Raw genomic sequence first — 10,214 nt, 5'->3', positions numbered from 1 at the left:
ATGTGGTTGCTGAGGTAGTGCACCTCACCAAGCCGGTGGCCTGGCAGGCTCTGACAAAGTAATACATGTATTTCGAGAGAAAACTTTTGGTGTTATGCAAAAGGGGTCTTACGGAGAAGGAAGGCCAGGGGAGGGCAAAGATGGTCCCAGTGGCTGATTGCTGCTGAGAGGGGCATAGCTGGGGAAGTGGTTTCCCTCTCCCCCAGTTCTGGAACTTAGGTTGTTGGGTCAGTGGCTGGTACTGGACATCCCTAGGTAACAGGATGTTGATGACATGGGTTTGAGTGAGGTTCTGCACCACTAAGTGAACAAGGCACTTTAGTAACTGAAGGAAGCATGGCCCTAGAGATAGGAGAAGAAAAATAGTTGAGAGGGGAGTGAGAAGGGGAACAAGCCAAGGAGGCCAAGAGGATTTTTGAAAACAGCTTCCCCAAGGATCAGACCTCCATGAAGTTTTGGATGTCCTCTTTGTCACCTTGTGTGCAGCTCCATGGACAAGGTCAAGTTGGTTCACATAAAAGCAGCATTCTTCCTGCAGGAATAAACACCAATATAATCCACTGTTTCTTTTTCCACCATCTGTCACTCTTTCTACAAGGACATGTAGGGCTGCATTTCTTCCATGAATGGGATTTGGTTTAAGAAGTGTGTAGTTACCACAGTAACATTCTCAGAGACTTTTTTTTTATTATTTACTTAATTAACTTATTTACTGTCACCTTCTAAAATTGAAAAGCAGAGATGTAGACAGAGACACAGATCTGCTGTGTGCCGGCTCATTTCTCAGATGCCTGTACCAGGCCAGGGCTGGGCCACACTGAAGCCAGGAGCCCTGAATTACAGCTGGGTCTCCCACACAGGTGGTAGGGACTCATATAATTGAGGCATCACTACTGCCTCCTAGGATGCACATTAGCAAGAAGCTGGATCATAAGCGGGGAGCTGGGACTGAAACAAGGTTGTGACCTAATCGCTGAACCAAATGCCCACGTTTTAGAAGGATTTTTGACTTAACAACTCCAAGGGTTGCAGTCTATGTTGTAAACAGAGTGATGGTTTGCTGGTGGGAAGGTGGTTATGGGGGGAAGAACCACTATAATCCAAAAGTTGTACTTTCGAAATTTATATTTATTCAATAAAAGTTTCTATTTAAAAAAAAAAAAACACATACCCTTGAAGGATTTCATCTCCAAGCTGTTCTCCTGTACTAGCAGTGTCTAGTCCCTGCTAAGGTATCACACAATATGATAAAAGGTAAACACGGAGAACTGATGCTTTCCCTTTCAGTTAATCATCATTTTGAAGATCTGTTTCTTTTTCTGAATATGCAAGGAACGTGATCTTTCAGGTGCTACTCGCATTTCATCATCTTAAGAAATTTTTATACTTCGCTTCCTTTATCTTTATTATGTGAAAGCTTCTCCATCGGTCCCTGAAGTGTTTTGGTAGTAAATCAATAAAGCACTTTATTTGAATCAAGAATTGTATTACAGTGTTGTCAAAAATGAATTGTTATTGCAAGTAGGGGCTCAGAGAAAATAATTAAGATGTGGAAATCTCTTAAGAAAATTTTGCAAACCAATTGTAGATGTAATCTCTTTATGCAAATGATGGACTTATACTCTATAGCACAAGTCATCCAATTAGATTACTAGGCACTTGACAAATGTGACTATTATACTCATGAAAGCGCAGTGTTTCCTTTCTCTGAAGTTGTTTTTGTGATGACGTGTTAGATTTGTTTAATAAACTTTGGTATGGATTGTTTAAACAAGAAATATAAAAGAATGAATGATTCATCAGAGACAATCAAATCACAGGAGAGTGGTTCATTAGAGAGCACATCTCCAAAGCTTTGTGTTCTGTGAGGTCAAAACTAGTTATAGTGGTCAAGAAAAACTGCTTTGCCTTGGGTTGTATCTCCTTTCTTGTAACCATTGATTGACAAATTTATTTACTACAACTATCTCTTCTTTTCTTTGCCTCAGGCAAACTTTTATTTTTCTTTTCCTAAAGACTTATTTTATTTATTTAACAGAGTTACAGAGAGCAGGAGAGAGAGAGAGAGATCTTTCATCCAATGGTTCATGCCCCAAATGTCTGCAATGGCTGGAGTTGATCTGAAGTCAGGAGCCAAGAGCTTCTTCCGGGTCTCCCGCATGGGTGCAGTGGTCCAAGGAGTTGGGCCATCTTCTACTGCTTTCCCAGGCCATAGCAGAGAGCTGGATCCCAAGTAGAGAAGCCGGGACTTGAACTGGCACCCACATAGGATGCTGGAGCTGCAGGCTGGGGCTTTAATCTTCTGTACCACAGTGCCAGCCCCAGCAAACTTTTCTTAATTCAACCTTTCTAAATCAGAACTATGAACATTTCCATTTGATTTCATTGTTGTAATTTTAATATTTTATCAAACTGCAGTTGTTTCTAGTTTTTTTGGGGGGGGTTAGTTCCTGTGTTTTATAAAATTTGGCATTTTACAACATTTATTAATATAAAGAGAACCAATTTCATGTATTTCATTGGTACAGTTTTAAGATGATAACCACACTTCCCTCCCTCCCCTTTCCCTTCCTCAATCCCCCTCCTTTCTTCCTTTGTGCTTTTTTCTTAATTTTTGCATGTACATAATTTCAATCTCACCTATAATCAGCTTAAGTCATCACTAACTATAATATCCAACAAGTAATAAATAGGAAGGCCACAGCTCCACAGGAGTATAAACAAGGGATTAAAAACAATAAGCATATAAAAAAGTCCATCTCATTCCTACACATTTTGTTATATTCCATATTAGCAGTCACTTACACAGAAAACATATTTGTCTTTTTTATGACTATTTTATTTCACTAAGCATAATGGTTTCCAGTTGCATCCATTTTGTAGCAAAAGACATATTTTAAATTTTTTATGGCTCTGTGGTGTTCTATAGTGTATATTTACCACATTCTATTTATCCAGTTATCAGCTGGATGTACATCTGGTTTGACTCCGTATCTTAGCTATTGTAAATCGAGCTACAACAAACCTGGGGATACAGATAATTCCTTCATATGCTGACTTCATTTAGTTTGGGTAAATTCCCAGGAGTGAATGACTGGGTTATATGGTGGATCTATTTTCAGATTTCTGAGGAATCTCCATACTGTCTCCATAATGGTTGTACTAGTTTACATTCTGCTTTCTAAGATCCTACTTTGGTCCTCCTTTGTGGGGAGCAGCCCGGACTAGACTGAGTTACTGGAATTAAGACTTATTCTATGCATCTGCTCTCCCACAACATGGCGCTGGGAGAGAAGTAAACAGCTTCCGCACAGCTGCCTCCAGTTCAACCAATAAACTGTAGGACTTGCTCCTGATTGGAGGAGAGCAGCGTACTCGGCGTGTGGGCAGCCGAGTTGGGATTGGCGGAGGAGGACTATAAAGGAGGAGAGAGACGGCATGCACCAGGAACATCTAAGGGGAACATGTAGCTGAAGGAACACCTGTGCAGCCCCCGAGAAGAGCCGGCCGGCGGTGTGCCGCTCCCCTGCGGAAGTGGGGAATGTGGCCAGGGGGAACTGCCCTTCCACGGAGGTGGAAGGGATAGTAGCCAACCCGGGAAGAACGAGCAGCAAACCCGGGGAAGGCCGAGCAGACAAAAGAACAGCGCAGGGTCCTGTGTCGTTCCTCCACGAAGAGGGGGAGCGACACTCCTTCATCCTCCCCATTAGTGGCACCCTATCCTTTTAACTCGTTTCCATGAAGAAATTCATCATGAATTTCTTGACATGTGTCAAATATAGAAATTCACAGAATGGCTGTGTGTTCATACAAAGATGAGTTTTTTAACTAAAAATGATTCAAAATGAGCCAGACACAGAAAGACAAATACTGTGTGTCCTCTGTCATATGCAAATACTAAAATAAGTCAATTTGAAGTAATTACTAGAGGTTGGGAGAGATAAGGGAATATAGAGGGATAATGGATACCAAATAACAGTTACATAGAAATATAATTTCCCAGTGTTACCATAGTGGTGTTACCATAGTTCACAAAAAAAAAACTATACATATTATCTGAGCAAGTAGAAGATAGGAGTTCCAAGGCTTCAGTCACAAACCAAAGACAAAAAGGGAACATATTGAACCATGATTTGATCAGCACACATTGTATGTATGTACTTAAATGTCACTGCACCCCATAAATATGCATTGTAATTATTCATAAAAAGTTGTTATTAGGGTCGATGTAGTATAGTGGATAAAGCCACTATATGTGATGCTGGCTTCCCAAATGGGCACTGTTTCGTGTATCGGCTGCTCTGCTTCCCATCCAAATCCTTTTGAGTGGCTTTGGAAAAGCAGCGGAAGATGGTCCAAGTATTTGGAATCCTACCACCTGTGTGGGAGACCCAGAGGTAGCTCGTGGCTCCTACTCCTGGCTTCGTTGTGGCCAACTAGGGAGTGAACCAATGGATAGAAGATATCTCTCTCCTTTTTTCCCTCTTCCTTTCTCTCTGTAACTCTTTCAGATAAATAAATAAAGTCTTTAAAATTTATTATTAATAACATATCAAAGATGTTTTTAAAAGTAAATTAAAAAAATTTCAGGGACTGGTGCTATGATATATTAGGTTAAGTCTCTGTGGTGCCAGCATCCCATATGGGCAACAGTTCGTGTCTTGGGTGCTCCTCTTTCAATCTAGTTCTCTGCTTATGGCCTGGGAAAACAGTGGAAGATGGCTCAAGTGCTTGAACCTCTGCAACTATGTGGAGACCTGGAAGAAGCTCCTGGCACCTGGCTCCTGGCTTCAGATTGGCTCAGCTCTGGCCATTGTGGCCATTTGGGGAGTGAACCAGCAGATGGAAGACCTCTCTCTCCATCTCTCCTCTCTCTGTTTGTTACTCTACCTCTCAAATAAATGAACAAAACCTTTTAAAAAATTTCAAAGCTTGTTGTGTGGACAAGGGATGGTTGCCAATTAGATGAAAATAAACTGAAAATATGAGAAAGATGTGTGCAGTTAGGGGAAGATGATTTGTTTAGGGCATTAGAAGAAAGCATTAAGAGTAAGTGCTGCCAAATTGAAAGAATATTAAAGACAAGAGAAGTTATTGAAATGTGCTCTGGGTGACCAGTAAGTGAAGTGGATTCCCAGAAACCCATCTTAGAAGGAGTCTTTACTAATTATCATCAGGAAGAGAGTGTAGAATTAAGCAGAGGCTCCACCACTGAGGACTTTCTTTGTTCTAGACCCAGTGGGTACAAATGTAATAGGGCACAGCCGTTGCATTTCAGTGACTGGTACATTTAAATTGTTAAAGGAAATAAAGCTTTCTATGGTGCTTGTGAAAGGTGGTATGGCAGATTTTATTTTAGGATGACATGGTGAAAGGTATAGGGACCATGTAAACAGGGTCATTAAGCAGAGGTGAGATTGGACTAAATGCAGACTCCAACCATGACAAGTGTGGATTTATAATCAAGGAGCAGGATGGGGTAGTGTGGGTGGAAATTGCTAAAAGGAAACATCAAGGATACGGGTTTCCTACTAAAACTTAATGATAGGATGACTAATTGAGGTAGGACAGAATGGGGATACGAAGGGTGCTCAAACACAAGGGATTTTGCAAGATTTTCTACAAACTGAACTCTGTGAAAATAGAGGGAAACCAACTCATACCCAAGTAAACAGATGACTCAGAGGAGCCTGAACACAGTTATGGTCGAAGGAGAAAGTGTAGATGACCAATTGCAATGACAAAGTAAAGGAAGGAAAGTTCTTCATGGTTAGGGGTCACACAGGACAAAAGCCTGTTACTGAGGATTAGAGAAGGAGAGGTAGATGGCATTATCATTTTTAGGTGAATTTACTGTTTGTGACTTTAAATGTATTTTGATGGTAAGGCAGACATACCTTTAATTCTAATTCTAAACTTGGGACCTTCTGTAAGACAGAGCAATAAACAAAATTCTCTCCAGAAAGGAACATGCCTATTTTATATCTTTCTGACTTCAAAAATTAATTGCCTCTTAAAACATGGCATTGGATATGTCTCCTCACCAGAGTGGTAGAAGGGGATGATTTAAGGGTCACTTCAAACCACAAAGACCTTCAGAAATTAAGTTAATTCTCTATTGCAATAGCCTTTCTCCATAGAAAAAGACCATTTTACAGATGGCAGTTAAAATTGAGATGTAGTTAAAATAAATAAGGTAATGTAAAAAAATTTAGGATTATTAAATTTATATTAAGTTAGTGGTCTGATGTCTCAATGTCTTCTTTCCTGTTAATGGTGAAATTTTTTAGAGTTACCCCTTTGTTAGGCTGTGCACCTCTTGTATCATCCTCATCACCACTAATCACGTTATGATCATGAACGTGTTGGGTGCTGTGGCGCATGCCTGTAGTCTCAGCTACTTGGGAGGCTGAGACTGAGGATCGCTTGAGTCCAGGAGTTTGGGGTTGTCATGTGCTATGCTGATCAGGTGTCCTCACTAAGTTTGGCATTAATGTAGTAACCACCAATTTGCCTAAAGGGGGTGAACCGGCCCAGGTCGGAAATGGAGCGGGTCAAAACTCCCATGCTGATCATGAATGTTTTTATCGTTTTTGCAACACTAGTCACTATCATTCCATGCATCCTGAAATATGTCTGATAACCCTCTCCCTGTAGTGACTGTAAAATTTCTTCTAAACAGTGGCAATCCAGGTTTTCTCACTTCTGGTCTATCCATGAAAACACATAGGAGGAAGGTAGAAATGGGACCAAAGAGGACAGCAACACTTTGATATTTCCTTTAGAATTTTAGCTGGAAAAGTGAAAGATAAAACAATATTTCCTTATTTATTTCTGCACTTTATTTTCTTTTTGAGTTTTCTTAGCTCTAATCATTCATTCATTTTGTTTTTTATGGGAAAGTATTATCATATTTTATTAGTAATAATATAAACATTCGATACCAAAGAAATGAAAGTGATTTCAGAAATTCAGAAATTTTAAGTACATGAAATTTCCATTTTTTGCACAGTTTTATGCCATACTAGTTTAAATGCATTTCTCTATAACTACATCAACATAGATCCTTTGGGATTACCTGAGCAGACTATAGAAGCAGAGGCTGGTGGTGCTGTTGCAGCCCTGTGGGAAGTTTTCTTCCACAGAGACTGAGTGGAAAAGTTTTGTGAGAGAAATCAGTGGAATAAGGATGATCATTGCAGAAAGAGATAGAAACCTTCTCTTCTCCCTCTTACTACCTGTCACTTTGTTTTAAAATGGATATGGTATTAAGAATATTTAGTTGTTGTGGTTTTTAAAAATTACGATCTAGTGCTGCTCCATTTCTTCTTGTTTCTTATCTTGATGGTCAGCCTCACTGCCTGTGGTATCATATTAGAAGTACCCTCAATGATTGGATAGGCTATTCCTAACTCTTCATTAATTAATTCATTTGTTGATGCTTCATATCTGAGTGGCTTCTTTGACAGGGGGCAAAATAGGAACTAAAGTAGCTCTGGGTCAAAGTTGCTGGGTGACTGCCCCACCCTTTTGCTCTGATCTGCCAAGTGCAATTACCTTGTGTCATGCAGGCTCTTACCAGAGACTGAGGATGGACACAGTCCTGAGGCGAGCCTTCTGTATGCCCACTAAGCATGGGCCGGCTACCTGTGACCCCTCTCCAGTGCACCCTCCACCAGCGGCATGGTGTCTCCCAGTTAATTTTCTTATATTGTTATGCATAAACTTTGTTAGAATTTGTCCTATGTTCCAAACACTAGGAAATACATAGCAAAAAGTAGCTCTAGCAAAAAAATACAAAACAAAACAAAACAAATAACCCCAAAGATCAGTGAAATGAAGAGCTGTTTTTTGAAAAAATAAACAAAATCAATATATCATTAGCCCAAGTAACCAAAAAAGAAAAAAAAAAAAGAGAGAGAGAAGACCCCACAGAAATAAAGATAATCATCAGGGATTACTACAAAGAGTTGTATGCCAGTAAATTGGGAAATCTAGAAGAAATGGATAGATTCCTAGACATATATATCCTACCAAAATTGAGCCATGAAGACGGAAAACTGAAACAGATAAATAACCAAGAGATACATTGAATCAGTAACAAAGACCCTCCTATCAAAGAAACACCCAGGACTGGACTGCTTTACTGCTGAATTCTACCAGCTATTTAAAGAAGAATGAATTCCAATTCATCTCAAACTGTTCAAAACAATTGAAAAGAAGGGAATATTACCAAACACATTCTATGAAACCTGCATCACTTTAATTCCTAAATCAAAAAAAAGATACAGCAGGAAAAAAAAATTGTAGACCAATAGCCATGATGAACATAGATGCAAAAATCCTCAGCAAAATATTAGCTAATCCAAGCCAACAACACATCAGAAGAATCATTCACACAAAGTGGGATTTATCCTTGGTATGCAAGGATGGTTCAACATTTGCAAATCAATAAGTGATACATCACGTTAACAAACTGAAGAACAAAAACCATAAAGCTGTCTCAATAGATGCAAAGAAAGCATTTGATAAAATACAACATCCTTTCATGATGAAAACCATAAGCAAGTTGGGCATAGGAGGAACATTCATCAATCAAGGCAACTTATGACAAACTCGTGGCCAGCATCCTATTGAATGGAGAAAAGCTGGAAGCATTCCCCCTAAGATTCAGAACCAGGCAAGAACGCCCACTCTTACCATTGCTATTCCTAATAGTCCTGGAAGTTTTAGCCAGAGCCATTAGGCAAGAAAAAGAAATCAAAGGGGTACACATTGGAAGGGAGGAAATCAAACTACTCCCATTTGCAAATGACATGATCCTATGTATAGGGGATTGCAAGGCTTAACTAAGAGACTATTGAAACTCATAGAAGAGTTTGGTAAAGTGGTAGGATATAAAGTCAGCACAGAAAAATCAATAACCTTTGTATACACAGACAATTTCATTTCCGAGTAACAACTTTTAAGATCAGTCCCATGCACGATATCTTCAAAGAGACAAAATGGGTAAATTTAACCAAGAATATCAAAATCTCTCTGATGAAAATACAAAACACTAAAGACAGAAATAGAAGAAGCCACACACAAAAAAATGGAAAAAATCTTCCAAGTTCATGAATTGGAAGAATAAACATCATCAAAATGTCCATACTACCAGAAGCAATTTAGATTCAAAATATGATCCCAATTAAAACACTAATGATATTCTTCCCAAATCTAAAAAAAAAAGATGCTAAAATTCATATGGAAACACAGGAGGCAATGAATAGCTAAATCTATTTTATACAACAAAAACAAAGATGGAGGCATCATAATACCAGATTTCAAAACATACTACAGGACATTTTTTTCCCATTCTATGAGTCTGCTGTGTATCTCCTTCCCATGTTGGATCATTCTCTCCCTTTTTTATTCTATCAGGACAGTTATAATTAAAACAGTGTGGTACTGGCACATAAGCAAACTTGTGGACCAATAGAACAGAATAGAGATTCCAGAAATCACTCCCTGCATCTACAGTGTATCTTTGACAAAGGAGCCAAAATCAATCCCTGGAGCAACGACAATTTCTTTAACAATTTGGTGCTGGGGCTGGCACCACAGCTCAATAGGCTAATCCTCCACCTGTGGCACCGGCACACTGGGTTCTAGTCTTGGGGTGACAGATTCTGTCCTGATTGCTCCTCTTCCAGTACGGCTCTCTGCTGTGGCCCAGGAAGGCAGTGGAGGATGGCTCAGGTCCTTGGGCCCTGTACCGGCATGGGAGACCAGGAGAAGCACCTGGCTCCTGGCTTTGGATCAGCGCGGTGCGCCGGCCGCAGCAGCCACTGGGGGGTGAACCAACATTAAAGGAAGACCTTTCTCTCTGTCTCTCTCTCTCTCACTGTCTAATTTGCCTGTCAAAAAAAAAATTGATGTTGGAAAAACTGGATCTGGGTTGCAAAATTATGAAACTAGAACCCTGCCTTATACCTTACACAAAACTCCACTCAAAATGGAGCAAAGACCTAAATCTGCTACCCAATACCATCAAATTTCTAGAGAACATTGGAAAAATTCTGCAAGATGTTGGCATAGGCAAAGATTCTTGGAAAGACCCCAGAAATACAGGCAATGAAAGCGAAATACAAATGGGATTACATCAATCTGAGAAGCTTCTGAACTGCAAAAGAAACACTCAGCAAAGTGAAATCAACTGACAGAATGGAAGA

General features: G+C 39.7%; 1 non-coding gene across 1 annotated transcript; it reads left to right on the top strand.

Moving 5' to 3' along the window:
• Positions 1-6,364: 6,364 nt before the first annotated feature.
• Positions 6,365-6,653, top strand: LOC149125170 (signal recognition particle RNA). Its single transcript, XR_016212623.1, has one exon.
• Positions 6,654-10,214: the final 3,561 nt, after the last annotated feature.

Source organism: Oryctolagus cuniculus, chromosome 8 (assembly GCF_051225735.1).
Source record: "Oryctolagus cuniculus isolate XC-2025 breed Fujian yellow rabbit chromosome 8, ASM5122573v1, whole genome shotgun sequence".
NCBI classification, from domain to species: Eukaryota; Metazoa; Chordata; class Mammalia; order Lagomorpha; family Leporidae; genus Oryctolagus; species Oryctolagus cuniculus.
Note: the sequence above shows the minus strand (reverse complement) of the source record. Positions and strands in the feature narration are given on the sequence as shown.